Source organism: Anomaloglossus baeobatrachus, chromosome 8 (assembly GCF_048569485.1).
Source record: "Anomaloglossus baeobatrachus isolate aAnoBae1 chromosome 8, aAnoBae1.hap1, whole genome shotgun sequence".
Taxonomy (NCBI): Eukaryota; Metazoa; Chordata; class Amphibia; order Anura; family Aromobatidae; genus Anomaloglossus; species Anomaloglossus baeobatrachus.
The window spans coordinates 105,365,176-105,382,517 of NC_134360.1; positions in this window are offsets into that span (position 1 = coordinate 105,365,176).

Sequence of the window (17,342 nt, forward strand, 5' to 3'; positions counted from 1 at the left end):
CCAATCACAGCAGCCGGTGGGCGTGTCTATGCTGTGCAGTAAAATAAATAAATGCATTTTAACAACCGGCGTGCGGTCCCCCACCAATTTTAAAACCAGCCAGATAAAGCCATGCGGCTGAAGGCTGGTATTCTCAGGATGGGGAGCTCCACGTTTTGGGGAGCCCCCCAGCCTAACAATATCAGCCAGCAGCTGCCCAGAATGGCCGCTTCTATTAGATGCGACTGTTCTGGGACTGTACCCGGCTCTTCCCGATTTGCCCTGGTGCGTTGGCAATCGGGGTAATAAGGAGTTAATGGCAGCCCATAGCTGCCACTATGTCCTAGATTAATCATTGCAGGCGTCTGAGACACCCCCAATGATTAACCTGTAAATTAAAGTTAATAAACACACAGTGAAAAAATCCTTTATCTGAAATAATAAACAATAACAAAGACCCTCGTTCACCACTTTAAGTACGCAAAAAACCCATCCATGTCCGACGTAATCCACGGAGGTCCCGCGTCGCTTCCAGCTCTGCTACATGAAGGTGACATGAGCTGCAGAAGACACCGCCGCTCCTATCAGCTCCACGCAGCAACTGAGGTGAGTATCGCGATCAGCTGATGACGTCAGGTTACTCGCGGACACCGCTGGATCCTCCAACAGTGACAGCAAGTCGCCCGAGTGACAGCAATGAAGTCACAGGTGAGTTGCGGTCACGGGGGGATAATCCAGCTGGCCGCGTGTAACCTGAGTGACAGCAGCGCTAATCGCGCTGCTCAATTCAGTCACTCAGGGGATTAGCGGTCACCGGTGATTCCTTCACGGGTGACCGCTAATCAGGACGCCACACAGACAGAGCCGCGGCATGACAATGAAGTCGGGTGAAGTTCACCCGAGTTCATTCTGATCGTGCGACTCTGTGTCTGCTGTCATCTGCCATTCAGCTCTGCTACATGGCTGTCTGTGGCTGCTGTCAGCGGCCATGTAGCAGAGCTGAATGGCAGATGACAGCTGCTGAGAAAAAAAAGGATCACACACATTGCACACGCACTGCAATCATGATAAAAATCTCAGGATCGCAGTGCAATTGCATTGCACTCTGACCTAACGTGAACTAAAATCAGCCGAGTTTTTTTCAGCCAAACTTGGACCGATTTTACTCGCATAGATGTGTTTCCAGCCTAAGAATGGAAAAAAAAGTCTGCTGAGAAAAAATTGGTTTTTTTTGGCTGTTTTTCCTCTTCTTCTTTGGGTTCTGTGGAAGATTTCTTTTTTCTAGCATGGATGAATTGGGTGAGCGTGTTGCTGAGCTTGATGCTAAGGTTCATCGTATAGAATCTTATCTTGCACAGAGTCCCCTTGTAGAGCCTAAGATTCCCGTTCTTGAATTTTTTTCGGGAGATAGGTCGAGGTTTTTGAGCTTCAAAAATAATTGTAAATTATTTTTTGACCTGTGCCCTAAATCCTCAGGGAATCCTGTACAGCAGGTCAAGATTGTCATCTCCTTGCTGCGTGGTGACCCTCAGGACTGGGCCTTCCCTTTAGCGTCTGATGATCCGATTTCTCAGTGATGTGGATTCCTTTTTTCAGGCCTTGGGTTTATTATATGATGAACCCAATATTGTGGACCAAGCAGAAAAGGCCTTGTCCTTAACTCAGGGTTTGGATTCTGCAGAAACGTTTTCTCAGAAATTTCGAAAGTGGGCGGTCCTTACCAAATAAAATGATGATGCGCTTGCGGCTCTTTTTCGGAAGGGTATTGCTGATAATGTAAAGGATGTAATGGTGGGATTCCCCGTCCCTTCTGGTCTTGATACCTCTATGACCTTAGCCATTCAGGTTGATAGTCGGTTACGTGAGCGCAGGAAGATACCTGCTGATTTTGTGCCTGTGGAACAGCCTTTGGAGCCTATGGAGTGTAATACGGTCCTTTCTCCTGCTCGTCGGCAGGGGTTCAGACGGAAGAATGGACTGTGCTTGTATTGTGGACACGCTTCTCATAATATGTCTGCCCTAAACGTGAAAGGAGATTGGCTATTTCTGTTACTTTGGGTTCTTTGCAACCAAAGTTTCTTTTGTCTGTCACATTGATTTGCTCATTGTCTTCCTTTTCTGCATTGGCCTTTGTGGACTCAGGGGCAGCGCTCAATTTGATGGATTTTGGGTTTGCTAGGGATTGTGGTTTCTACATGGTTCATTTGCAAACTCCTATTCCTTTAAGGGGTATTGATGCTACCCCTTTGGCAGAAAATAAACCCCAATTTTGGACCCAGGTGCCTATGACCGACCGTTGCACCAGCGCATCAGGAAACTTATAGATTTTTATTATTGCATGATCTACAGGATACCTTGGTACTAGGATTTCCGTGATTGCAGACCCATAATCCGGTTATTGACTGGATATCCTTGTCGGTAGCTAGTTGGGGTTGTCAAGGTGTGCATCAGGACCTTTCCGTGTCGTCCACGTATGCTCAGGCAGTTGATGTTCCGGCCTTCTTGTCTGATTTCCGTGATGTATTTAATGACCAGGAATCTGATTGTGTGCACCCACACCGGGACTATGATTGTGCCATTGAGCTGGTGCCGGGTAGTAAATTTCCAATGTGGCGGATTTTCAACTTGTCTGTGCCCGAACATGATGCCATGCGGTCATACATCAGGGAATCATTGGAGAAGGGGCACATTAGGCCCTCTTCTTCTCCTTTGGGTGCTGGCTTTTTCTTTGACAGTCCTCTGTCCCCTCTCCTACCTCCCCACTCGGTTGCTTCCTCTGGTACTGACCTCGGCCTGACTTTGAGTCCGCTTTCGCTCGTTCCTCTGGTCCTGCTTCTGCCCGTACTGTGTTTAACCCAGCCTGCCTATTCCTCGCACGCCCTGCAGCTCTGTTGCCCAGCTGTGCTGTGAGGCAGTGTACGAGAACACTGTGTATTTACTTCCTGGTTTTCATTGCTTTGTGTTGTCTTCTGCTGCAGAGCTCTGGCTCCCCCTGGTGGCAGCTTGACAGCAGGGGAGAAGATGCAGGCTGTGTCTTATTGTCCAGAAGCCCCCTCCATTGTGGTCGGATAGTAAGGGCCTCATCAGCTAGGGCTGTAGCTCCATACAAGATGCACGGCATGCGCTCTGACCCATTCCCGCATTTCTGAAGGACACTTGTACAGAAATTGTTCTATAAGAAATACCTGTACAACGTCTTCCACAGTGAAGGCGTCTTCCGCTTCCAGCCATCTCCGACATGCCTGGGACATCTTATGGGCATACATCCTAAACGATCCCCACGTGGTGCATGGGAAGTCTCGGAACTGCGCCCTATGTGAGTCTGGGGTGATGGCATGGTAATCCAGGATAGTCCGCTTTACAATGTTATAATCCCTGTTCCGCTGTGAGTCAACGGTGCGATAAGCCTCTGCCAGGCTTCCGTTCAGGAGTCCCACTAAAAAACGCATCCAGCCAGAGTGGGGAACCTCCATCCTGACACACTGTTGCTCAAAGTCCTATAATGCTCAGGTAACATAATATACACCTGGTTATATGCCATATGCGTTCATTTTCCTATTATCTACATATATTTCATGATCATTCCACACCTATAATGCTCAGGTAACATAATATACACGTGGTTATGTGCCATATGCGTTCATTCTCCTATTATCTACATATATTTCATGATCATTCCACACCTATAATGCTCAGGTAACATAATATACACCTGGTTATATGCCATATGCGTTCATTTTCCTATTATTATCTAAATATATTTCCTGATCATTCCACACCTATAATGCTCATATATAATGTTCATTCTATTATCTAGAGATATTTTATGTTCATTCCATGTCTAACTTGCCAAAGAAACCTTTTATACTTCTACATAATATACACCTAATAAGTTATTACCCTTATTCTTTTTATTTATTCCTTTTCATCATTCTTTTTAGTATGTCCCCCCCAGAACTGCCCAATATGCACCCAAAACCACAAGCAGTTCTGGGTGCATACTGCTAATCCCTGCCGAACTGTCCCTGTATACACTAGCATAGATAGAGATCTTTAGAAAAAGTATTTAGAAAGATCTTTTACCGTATGCTAATGATTGAGGACAGTAGTCCCCTGGGCGTTAGTCGCCCCTCATTAGCATGTTAGTACATCCCTGTGGGCGTGCTAACATGCTAATGAATGCGCAGCGTCAGAGGATGATCTCACACACCTCTCCGCTGGATTTCGGCTCAGTGCGCATGACCCCGGGGTTTGGGTCTTGTGCACTACTTCAGTTTGAAGCCAGGACGCATACACCCGGCTTCATAGTGCGCATGACCCAAACTCCGAAATCATGCGTACTGAGCCGAAATACAGCGTATGGTGGAGGAGAGGTGAGTGAGATCATCCTGTGACGATGCGCATTCATTAGCATGTTAGCACACCCACAGGGATGTACTAATATGCTAATGAGGGCGACTGGCCGGGGAACTAACGCTCAGGGGGCTAGTACGTTCACTCAATAGGATATGGTAAAAGATCTTAAGAAATACTTTTTCTAAAGATCTCTTTATCTATGCTAGTATATACAGAGACGGTCAGGCAGGGATTAGCAATATGCACCCAGAACTGCTCGTGGTTCTGGGTGCATATTGGACCTGACAGGTTCCCTTTAAAAGTCCTTGTTCTTGGCAGCACAGCATTCCGTGTAACAGAACTGTCAGCTGTCATGGACCCTAAGGCTATGTGCGCACGTTGCGTTTTTTTCTTGCGTTAACGCTGCGTTTTGAACTGCAGCATTTCAGTGCCAAATGGCATGAGTTCAGCTTCCCCAGCAAAGTGTATGACAAGTCCCAAATTCAATGCACATGCTGCGTTTATAAACGCAAAAAATCACTGCAGAAAAAAAGCAGCATGTCACTACTTTTGTGCGTTGTAGCTGCATTCTCCACCCATTGAAATCAATGATGTGGGTCACAACGCAACCAAAATGCACTTGGGTTGCACTTTTGTTGCGTTCCGCATGCTTTTTTGACAAAGAAAACGCAGGTCTTTCAGTCTCTCTCTGTCGGTCTCTTTCTCTGTCAGTTGGTTGCTCTGTCTCTCTCTGTCCGTCCGTTGGTCTCTCACTCTCTCTTTCATACTCACCGGTCACCGGCGCGGCGCTGCACGGCTGTCACAAAGCTCTGGCGGCTTTTCCTCTTTTTAGTAAATGTCGGCTGCTCATTATTCCATCTCGTATTCACTGCTTTCTTCACCCACCGGCGCCTATGGTTGGTTGCAGTCAGACACGCCTCCACGCTGAGTGACAGCTGTCTCACTGCAACCAATCACAGCAGCCGGTGGGCGTGTCTATGCTGTGCAGTAAAATAAATAATTTAAAAAAATGGCGTGCGGTCACCCCCAATTTTAATACCAGCCAGATAAAGCCATACGGCTGAAGGCTGGTATTCTCAGGATGGGAAGCTCCACGTTATGGGGAGCCCCCCAGCCTAACAATATCAGCCAGCAGCCGCCTGGAATTGCCGTATCCATTAGATGTGACAGTCCCGGGACTCTACCCGGCTCATCCCGAATTGCCCTGGTGTGGTGGCAATCGGGGTAATAAGAAGTTAATGGCAGCCCATAGCTGCCACTAAGTCCTAGGTTAATCATGGCAGGCGTGTCCCTGAGATACCTTCCATGATTAACCTGTAAGTTAAAGAAAATAAACCCACACATCCAAAAACATCTTTCATTTGGAATAAAAGACAAAAAACACCCTCTTTCACCACTTTATTAATCCCCAAACATCCATCCAGGTCCGACGTAATCCACATGAGGTCCCACAACGCTTTTAGTTCTGCTACATGAAACTGACAGGAGCGGCCACAGACCACTAGCGCTCTCTGTCAGCTCCACACAGCAACTGAAGTGAGCCGCGCAATCAGTGATGATGTCACTCAGGTTACCCGTGGCCAATTCTTTCAGGTGGAGGATTCCAGCTTCCAGCCGCGGGTAACCTGAGTGACTGCACCACTGATCGCGCAGCTCACTTCAGTCACTCAGGGGATTTGCGGTCACCGGTGAGTCCTTCACGTGTGACCGCTAATCAGGACTCTGCACACAGACAGAGACACGGGATGACAATGAAGTCGGGTGAAGTTCAACAGAGTTCATTCACATCGTGCAACTGTCTGCTGTCAGTGGGCATGTAACAGAGCTGAATTGCTGTGGGACCGAACTGTCAAAAATGCATGCAAAATGTATTCAAAACGCATGCAACATGCATGCGCTTTGGATGCTTTTTTTTTTTTTTTATACAAACGCAGTGTTTACAGTTGTACAGTCTGCCAGAGGGTGCGTTCTTTTCTGCACTGCAGAGAACGCAACGTGTGCACATACCCTAAGTCTTGTAAGATGTTGTCGGATTTCACACAATTGTCCCATTTCTCTGATGCTTTAGGGTATGTGCGCATGTTGCGTTCTGAGCAGTGCGGAAAAGAATGCACCCTCAGAACTGTAAACACTGTGTTTGTCTAAAAAAATGCATCCAAAACGCATGCATTTTGCATGCGTTTTGGATGCATTTTTTGCAGTGCGGTCCCACGGCATTGAGCTCTGCTACATGCCCGCTGTAGTAGAGTTGTGCAATGCGAATGAACTCTGATGAACACCCGACTTCATTGTCATACCGCGGCTCTGTGTGTCGCGTCCTGATTAGCGGGCACCCGTGAAGGTCTCACCGGTGACCACTAATCCCCTGAAGTGAGCAGCGCGATCGGCGCAGCCCTCTCAGGTTACCCGTGGCCAGCTGCAGTTCTCCACCCGAGACCGCAACTCACCTGTGACTCATCACTGATCGCGCAGCTCACTTCAGTCACTCGGGTGACTTGCTGTCACAGTTGGAGGATCTAGCGGTGGCCGCGGGTAACCTGAGTGACGTCATCGCTGATTGTGCGGCTCACTTCAGTTGCTGCGTGGAGCTGACAGAGCGGTCGTCGTCTGTGACCGCTCCTGTCAGCTTCATGTAGCAGAGCTGAGAGCGTCGTGGGACGTCGTGTGGATTACGCCGGACCTGGATGGGTTTTTGGGGGTTAATAAAGTGGTGAAAGAGGGTATTTTGTGTTTTTTTTTTTTTTTTTTTTTTTTTTTTTTTTTTTTTTTGTCTTTTATTCCAAATAAGGATTTTTTTCGGGTGTGTGTGTTTATTTTCTTTAACTTACAGGTTAATCATGGAAGGTATCTCGGGGAGACACCTGCCATGATTAACCTAGGACTTAATGGCAGCTATTGGCTGCTGCCATTAACTCCTTATTACCTTGATTGCTACCGCACCAGGGCAATTCGGGATGAGACGGGTAGAGTCCCGGGACTGTCGCATCTAATGGATGCGGCAATTCCAGGCGGCTGCTGGCTGATATTGTTAGGCTGGGGGGCTCCCCATAATGTGGAGTTCCCCATCCTGAGAATACCAGCCTTCAGCCGTGTGGCTTTACCCTGGCTGGTATCAAAATTGGGGGGGAACCGCACATCTGGTTTTTTTATTTATTTATTTTACTGCACGATATAGACCTGCCTACCGGTGGCTGTGATTGGTTGCAGTGAGACAGCTGTCACTCAGCGTGGGGGCGTGTCTGACTGCAACCAATCATAGGCGCCAGTGGGCGGGGAAACCAGGGAATAAGAAATTGAAAATGCCGGCCGCTCATTATTCAAAAGAGGAAAAGCCGCCGGAGCAGTGTTACAGCCGTGCAGCGCGACGCCGGTGATTGGTAAGTATGAGAGAGGGAGAGACTGACAGACAGAGGGAGATTAACTGACATCGACAGAGAGAGACTGAAAAGACCTACGTTTTGCTTGTCCAAAAAGCATACGGAACGCAACGAAAATGCAGTCTAAGTGCATTTTGGTTGCGTTTTGACCCACATCATTGATTTCAATGGGTGAAGAATGCAACTACAACGCACAAAGGAAGTGACATGCTGCTTTTTTTTTCCTGCAGCGATTTTTTTGGCATCTAAAACGCTGCGTTTAAAATCGCAGCGTTCGCATTGAATTTTCGGACTTGTCATAGAGTTTGCTGGGGAAGCAGAACGCATGCAATTTGGCACTGAAATGCTGCAGTTCAAAACGCAGCGTTTCCGCGGGAAAAAAACGCAACGTGCGCACATAGCCTTAAGGTACCGTCACACATAACGAGATCGCTAGCGAGATCGCAGCTGAGTCACGGTTTCTGTGACGCAGAAGCGATCCCGGTAGCGATCTTGTGTGACACCTACCAGCGATCAGGCCCCTGCTGTAAGATCGCTAGTCGTTGCAGAATGGTCCAGGCCATTTTCTTCAAAGGCGATGTCCTGCTGGGCAGGACACATCGCTGTGTTTGACACTGTGTGACAGGGTTACAGTGACTGCTGAGATCGTTATACAGGTCGCTATTGCGACCTGTATTGTTCTGCATCACTGGTAAGATCTGACTGTGACATCTCACCAGCGACTTACCTGTGATCCCTATCAGGTCGCATTGTTTTTGGGATCGCTGGTAAGTCGTTGTGTGTGACTCGGCCTTTACAATGACAAATTAAGCTTGTGGAAGCCGCGGTTTATTTTCAGGGCTGCATTAGTCCCGTGTCTTCAATGTGTCCTCCCCGCTGTAAGCAAACTACGGTAGAGGGGCTGGAGACCAGATTACATTGATGGCTTTGCTGTAGAAATCTGCTTTGTTGTTTTTTGTTGACGTTTTCTGGTAATGAGATTTCTGAGCACAGGCCTGGGTCGTCTCCTCCGCCCGCCTGTGGGGTTCAATGACTGTCACTGCTTTGTCGCTGACCTGCCTCCTGTTTGAATTCTGTCATTTCCGCAGGCGCAGATTGATTTCCCATCTGATCATCTGCGTGAAAATGGCACCAGGGGCGGCGCATGTGCAGACTGAGATCTCTGCTTGATTACATCTCTAGTACATTTTATTGAGCTCTCATTCTGCTCATACACCTCCCCCATTTTTTTTTTTTGAACTGAAGCGAAATTTGAAATGGTGCCCCTTCCCCACGCTGCAATATAAACACGCAGGAAATGCACAAGAGGGGGTTAGAGGTTTATTTACTGTATTAAAAAAAAATCACAAGTTTAAAAAAAATTGGTTTGTCCCTATTGTTCAAGATCTATATCGTTTATAGTTTCCAATGATGCAGGTTCATGTTTTTATTTAAGGGTTGGACACTACTTGGAGATCTTGTGTAAAATAAAAACATCCTGTACTCTTCAGGTATGTCGCCGTCAGGTCTTGTGTGAAGTTGTTGCGTGATCCCTGCAGCCAATCGGTGGACGCTTTACTCCTTCCTTTAGATGAAACTTTGAACAGGTGAGAGCTGCTGCCGTCTGACCCCCCTCCACATGTCCGTTATGTTCAAAGGAAGTGAGAGTGAAGTGGCTTCTGATTGGCTGTAAGGATCACATGACATAACGTCTCATGAGCCCTGGGAGACCAGACGCCATCATCGCTGGAACAGCGGCAGCCCCAGAGGCGAGTGTAATCGGGTATTTTATATGGAGGAATATAGTTGCTAAGAACGGATTCCCGAGTAGTGGACAACACCTTGATAAAATATTGGGATACATATGTTTTTTTTGTTTATGCTGTTGGGGTGACAGAAAAACCGCAATTATTACTTTCTTTTTTTGTTCATGGCATTTCTTGTACAAGTTAATACAGTACAGACTTGGCTTTTACAGATGCTGCAATACTAATTGGGGAAGGATTCAATTTTTTATTTATTTTTTTTTAGTCCCCCTTTATCTATCTATTATTTTAAGCACAACAGTAATAATAAATGAAAAAACAGCGCTTTTTGTTTGCTGCGCTTCCCACAAAAAGCATCAATAGTGGGAAATGTCCCATCTACACCAAATGCTATGAATGAAAGTGTAAGCTCAGAGTGCAAAAAATCAAGTCCTCACCACCGGATAAAAAAAAAAAATGTTGCAGGTGTTAGAAAATAATGCACAAACCTATTTTTTTTGCTGTTCTTAATATTTTTATGCCACTTTAATGTAAGAATTTTGATGCAGAAACTTTCTGCACATTGTGGCAAAGAAAGCGAAAAAAAATGGATTGGTTTTTTTTTTTTTTTTGGACGAGCAAGAAAGAAAATGTCAAAGCTAGGTGAGAGAATAAAAGAAAAAAAAAGTTTTTTTTTTTTTTGTAATTTGCTGTTTTAACCCTGTTCTTCATTTGATAGATAACAGATAGATGGAGAGATAATAAATAGATGGAGGGAGAGATAATGGATACAAAGATATACAGAGACATTAGAAAGAAAGGATAACATTTATTTCACTGGGAAAGAAAATAGGGATTCCCCCAGCCTTTACTTATCACCAGGCACCAGCGATGCTCATTGCTACTGCTGGGTCACTGCAGGTTATTTCTTGCGGCCGGTGACGTCACTAGCCGCGCGACTGCTGAATCTATTGTGTCACACTGCTTTAACGTCACCAGCCATAGGAAGTTACCCTGAGTTGCCTGTAAAGCCTCATTTTCTAATAGAAGAGGATCCAGGTTGCATGGTCACGGCCAGATCTGCGTGGATTACAGCAGACTTTTAGTTTATTTTTTTTTTTTAAATGATTTTTACTTAATCGGTTAATGAGGGATTTGTGGAGTGATTTTATTTTATTCATGGGTTAGAAATGGGAGGTATTTAGTAGAGGCCTCAACATTACTAATACCAGGGCTTGATTCAGCTGTTAATTCACAGCTGACAGTATACCTGTCATTACATCGTTGTCACTGCACCAGGGCAACCAGAAGAGCTGGGTAAGTGCTGGATTTAGCACATGTAATAGATTCACCGAAATCTGGAGCAGCTGTGGGCTGCTATTTTTTACTCTGGGGGGGGGGGGCAATAACTATGGGCCGGCCAGGCTTAAAATACCAGCCCCCCCCAGTTGCCTGTTTTTACCTTGAATGGTAATCAGAAAATAGGGCGGAGCACAGGTTTTTTTTTTTTTTTGTTTTTATATTTAAATAAAAAAAAACACTAAACATGTTTCCCTGAACTTTTAATTGCCAGCCAAGGTGAAACCAGGCAGCCGTGTGTGGTAGCCCATAGCTGTCTACGTTACCTGTGCTGGTGTGACGCCCTGGGCAAGCCAGGGGTCACAGGTCACAACACCACCACACCCCACACTCCAGGTAGGCACATCACAGCTAAACTACAAATCCTTGTTGCCTTCCTCCAGAGGCTGATGATTCACACCAGGGGGTGGGCCAGGCGGTTGGCTCCACCCACCAAGGAGGTCACAGCTCTGGAGGCGGGAGAAACCAGGCAGTCTAGTCAGGGAGGAGGAAGTGGAAGGAGTAGGAGAGTTGAGCCCAGGCAGGGCAAGTGTGAGGAGCTGAAGTGAGAGAGTAAACGAGTAGTGAAAGTAGAAAAGTGGAAAAGGAGGAAAGCAAGTGAGGTGACAAGAAGGAAGGAAAGCCTGGAAGGTCCAGCTTTGTGTAGGGCCAGATCAGCAAGGTCAGCGACGGCGGTGACTGTCTGGAGGGGGACCGTTTGGAAGTTCCTGGAAGGACCCCGTTGGCTGTGTGCCCGGTGGTCTGGAGCAGTGTTCCGAAGGACAGTCAGCACCAGGGCAGGGGCCTCTCGGACCCCGGCAAGGCTAGGAGTCGCCAAATTTGCCGAATCCGTCAGTGAAGGGGACGTAGATCCCCCAACAACCAAGTCAGAGACACCGCCACCGCCACGGCACCAGTTTCTCAGGGCCAGCGCCTGCGGGCAAAGTGTAGAGCTCCTCCGGCCCAGATTGCAGTCGGGGAGCGGGTAACCGGAGGGAATCCACCGCTACCACAAGTCAACCATAGGTGCAAGGAAGAGGGACATCACCGTCACCTACCGGGAGTGCAGGTGCAGCCGTCTGTGGGACCGTCCTACCAGCCGTTTGGTTTACCGTACAAACTGTGTCCATGTCTCAGGCTGAGTGAGTACCACAGTGCCGCAAGGCACAGCTCTGCCCCCGCGTCCCTGCGCCCACCAGGCCCCGCACCTTCCACACCATCACCGGGCCCCGGGATCACCAACCCCTGCCCACGGAGGGGCAACACAACACCTGGCTGCTCCGCATCACCATCCCCGGGATCCCCGTATTGAGCAGCGGTGGTGAAATCACCACAACCGTGGGTGGCGTCACGGACAATAATCATCCCCCCACCCAACAAACCCCTTTCACTCACGGGCGAGGAGTGCCGCTCGAGGAACCCCCGGGATCCGGCCTACGGCTCGAGCCACCACTGAGCAGCGGCCGCCGGACCCGAGCAGAAGGGGGCGAGCGTAGTGTGCTGACACCCTCCTCCCCGCCCGCGACACTGGGAATCAAAAAACGGCAAGCACATGTTTGTCCCCCCCCCCTCTCCACACACACACACCCTCCTAATAAATATTACTTAACCCCTTCAGCCCCAAGCCTATTTTGACCCTAAAGACCAGGCCATTTTTTGCAATTTTGACCAGTGTCACTTTGAGGTTATAACTCTGGAACGCTTCAACGGATCCCGGTGATTCTGAGATTGTTTTTTCGTGACATATTGGGCTTCATGTTAGTGGTAAATTTAGGCCGATATTTTTTGCGTTTCTTTGTGAAAAAAACGGAAATTTCGCGAAAATTTTGTAATTTTCAAAATTTTAATTTTTATGCTCTAAAACCAACGAGACATATGACACAAAATAATAAATAACTTTTCCCACATGTCTACTTTACATCAGAACAGTTTGGGGAAAAAAAAAAAATTTAAGGAAGTTATAGGGGTTCAAAGTTTGAGCAATTTCTCATTTTTACAACAAAATTTACAAAGCCAATTTTTTTTAGGGACCACATCACATTTGAAGCGATTTTGAAAGGTCTACATGACACAAAACACCCAAAAGTGACACCATTCCAAAAACGGCACCCCTCAGGTTACTCAAAACCACATTCAAGAAGGTTATTAACCCTTCAGGTGCTTCACAGTGACTAAAGCAATGTGTAAGGAAAAAATGAACATTTTACTTTTTGCAACAAAAATGTTAATTTAGCCTCAAATATTGCATATTCACAAGGGTAGCAGGATTAAATGAACCCCCAAAATTTGTTGGGCAATTTCTACTGAGCACGCAGATACCTTATATGTGGCGAAAAACCACTGTTTGGGCGCACGGCAGGACTCTGAAGGGAAGGAGCGCCATTTGACTTTTTTGAACAGAAAATTAGCTGGAATCGTTAGCCGCACCATGTTGCGTTTGGAGAGCCCCTGAGGTGCCAAAACAATGGAGCTCCCCCACATGTGACCCCATTTTGGAAACTAGACCCCCATGGCATAGAAAAAAAAACCAGGGAGAACGCACGAATGTTCTGCAAAAAAGGGGGGGGGGGACTAGGTGGGATGGAAAAAAGTCCTGTCCAAAGTCGATCAGTAATACAGCCACTGGTGATGAGTATCAATTATCAGAAAACAGCAAATGATAGGGAGAAGGAGGATTGGGGATTGTAACAGCAATTTTGTCACTTCAGAAGGGGTCCCGGATCCAGAGTGGAAGTATCCGTGGATACGCCGTTAATGGTGGCAAACTGTCTGTATGGAATTTGAACACACTTATATGGGTGAGACTGTTCCATTTATTTAAACCAGACAAGGATACAATGGGGCCTTGTTTTTTTACCCTGTTGTCTTGTCCCTTTGGGCTTTGATTCAGCACTGATATAGCTGTTAAGTGCATCCATTCCCTGTATTTGTTCACATAAGGGTATGGTACGGCATGTTCTGGGAAATAGGCATTGCTAGGGTGGAGTGACCCTGCAGTCTGGAGTATTGTTCATACCGATTTAATCAAGCGCCCTTGGTGTGGTTGCCATTAGTAACCAGTCTTTATGTTTGTTTGTTTATGCCAGCTAGTGGGGTGTATGGGCCCCTTTCTCTTTGTAGCGCTCTAGGGGCGGTACATTTTCATACCCTCTTTTTGGCAGTTTTTAATAAAGACAGGGTTTTTTTCCCTTTTTAGAGAAACAGAAATAAAAGTTACATTTTATCATTTGCTGTTTTCTGTCCAAAGTCGAGTACAACTGCAGGACGATTGCTGATCAGGTACCTAATTGTTCGTTTTATTTTTTTTTTTTTATTTGGGGTGCACAAAAAAAGCAAAAACTAGATCAACAATTACGTACCTGATCAGCACTTGGCGGCAAGCAGGTGGGGGAGAAGGGGGGGAGAGGGAGTGGGAGATGCGATTGGGGATAGTTAGAAAAGAGCCACGAACAATACTTACAGGATGGATCAGAACAGCGGCAGATGGGGGGGGCGGCAGATGGGGGGACAGCGGCATATAAAGGGAGCATCTGTGATTGTGAGACGGTGGCTGGGATAGGGTGGAGGCGGCTGGGATAGGGTGGGGGCGGATGGGAGAGGGCGCAGTGGATGCAGGGGTGGTAGAGGATGGGGGGGGAAGGGTGGATGGGTGGGAAGGGGAGTGGGAGGTGAGATTGGGGATAGTTACCCTACAGGATGGATCTAGGCAGCTGGATCACAGGAGATCAAGGAGGCAGCAGATCGGGGAGGGTGAGAGTTGGGAAAGGGAGCGCAGCGCAGATCACGGAGGAGACAGGTGAGCAGAGCACAGATCACGGGGGTGAGAGGTGAGGGAGAGCGGACAGCAGATCATGGGGGTGACAGGTGAGGGAGCACAGATCATGGGGGTGACAGGTGAGGGAGCACAGATCATGGGGGTGACAGGTGAGGGAGCACAGATCACGGGGTTGACAGGGGAGGGAGCACAGATCACTGGGTTGACAGGGGAGGGAGCACAGATCACTGGGTTGACAGGGGAGGGAGCACACATCACAGGGTTGACAGGGGAGGGAGCACACATCACGGGGGTGACGGGAGGGAACACACATCACGGGGGTGACGGGAGGGAGCACACATCACGGGGGTGACGGGAGGGAGCACACATCACGGGGGTGACGGGAGGGAGCACACATCACGGGGGTGACAGGGGAGGGAGCACACATCACGGGGGTGACAGGGGAGGGAGCACACATCACGGGGGTGACAGGGGAGGGAGCACACATCACGGGGGTGACAGGGGAGGGAGCACACATCACGGGGGTGACAGGGGAGGGAGCACAGATCACAGGGGGTGACAGGGGAGGGAGCGCACATCACGGGGGTGACAGGGGAGGGGCCGGTAGCCGATCACGGGGGTGAGAGGTGGGGGGGAGCGGGCAGCACATAACTGAGGCGAGGGGGCGCGCAGCACATAGCGGAGGGGAGGGGGCGCGCAGCACATAGCGGAGGGGAGGGGGCGCGCAGCGCATAGCGGAGGGGAGGGGGCGCGCAGCGCATAGCGGAGGGGAGGGGGCGCGCAGCGCATAGCGGAGGGGATGGGGCGCGCAGCGCATAGCTGAGGGGAGGGGGCGCGCAGCGCATAGCGGAGGGGAGGGGGCGCGCAGCGCATAGCGGAGGGGAGGGGGCGCGCAGCGCATAGCGGAGGGGAGGGGGGCGCGCAGCGCATAGCTGAGGGGAGGGGGCGCGCAGCGCATAGCGGAGGGGAGGGGGCGCGCAGCGCATAGCGGAGGGGAGGGGGGCGCGCAGCGCATAGCTGAGGGGAGGGGGCGCGCAGCGCATAGCTGAGGGGAGGGGGCGCGCAGCGCATAGCTGAGGGGAGGGGGCGCGCAGCGCATAGCTGAGGGGAGGGGGCGCGCAGCGCATAGCTGAGGGGAGGGGGCGCGCAGCGCATAGCTGAGGGGAGGGGGCGCGCAGCGCATAGCTGAGGGGAGGGGGCGCGCAGCGCATAGCTGAGGGGAGGGGGCGCGCAGCGCATAGCTGAGGGGAGGGGGCGCGCAGCGCATAGCTGAGGGGAGGGGGCGCGCAGCGCATAGCTGAGGGGAGGGGGCGCGCAGCGCATAGCTGAGGGGAGGGGGGCGCGCAGCGCATAGCGGAGGGGAGGGGGCGCGCAGCGCATAGCGGAGGGGAGGGGGCGCGCAGCGCATAGCTGAGGGGAGGGGGCGCGCAGCGCATAGCGGAGGGGAGGGGGCGCGCAGCGCATAGCGGAGGGGAGGGGGCGCGCAGCGCATAGCGGAGGGGAGGGGGGCGCGCAGCGCATAGCGGAGGGGAGGGGGCGCGCAGCGCATAGCGGAGGGGAGGGGGGCGCGCAGCGCATAGCGGAGGGGAGGGGGCGCGCAGCGCATAGCGGAGGGGAGGGGGCGCGCAGCGCATAGCGGAGGGGAGGGGGCGCGCAGCGCATAGCGGAGGGGAGGGGGCGCGCAGCGCATAGCGGAGGGGAGGGGGCGCGCAGCGCATAGCGGAGGCGAGGGGTGGGGGCTGGCAGTAGATCGCGGAGGGCGGCGGCGGATCGGGAGGCTTTTCGCCGGTTTCATATAGTGCAATGGCAGCGCGGCAACTTCCAGGTCCCATGCTCCGGTCACATAACAGCATGGGACCGGATCTTGTCGCCTTGCCATTGCACTGTATACACTCACTGTGCTGGCGTGCTGCAGGGCCGACAAGTGAAGCTGATGGGGCGGTCACCGGCAACAGGTCCACTGTGATTGGAGAGATCGGTCACAAGGCCGATCTCTCCAATCAGAGCTACTGGAGCTGGGGGAGGGTGATCCAGTGAGGTCACCCAGCTCCTGCCAATGGCCAGTGCTATAGCTGCACTGGCCAGGACTGGATTTCAATGTTTCAGTCACTTTAAATGGCTGAAACATTACAGTGGCTGTGATTGGTTGAGCGGCGTTCGTCAGCCAATCACAGCCTCCGTAGGTCCGGGGAGGAGGCACCACCCCTCCTGAGGTCAGGTACAGGTCCCCTCCTCCCCGAATCTGCGGTTTGTGTTACCCGATTGCAATCACCGGAGGCTCCGGTGCCGCGATTCCGCCTTGACTGAAAGATCCGTCCTTGGTCTTTAAGGCCCAGGGCACCATGACGGATCTTTCCGTCCATGGTCGGGAAGGGGTTAAACTCTGAATACAGTCTTCACAAAATGGTCATGTTTCCTGATCCTGGTGACGTCCCATCCTGTTCTGGCCCTGTTGAAAAAAAAACCTGCAAAACCGGCCTAAAAACTGGCAGCATTTTTTCATCACAGCATTGAAGTCCATGGGTGAAAAAAACACTGCTAATCCAGCCCAATAATTGACATGCTGCAGATTTTTTTCTGCATCAAAATCTGCACCAAAAATGCCCGGAAAAAATCGCACCATATGCACCACAAATCCAGAATCCCAAAGACTGTGCTGGTTTCAGGAAAGGCATGCAGATTTTGATGCAGATTTAAAAAAAAAAAAAAAAAAAACTCCTCAAACTGCAGCGTGTGCACAGGGCCTAATATTGCCAGGTCATATTTACCAAATAATGAATGCTGCAAATACTA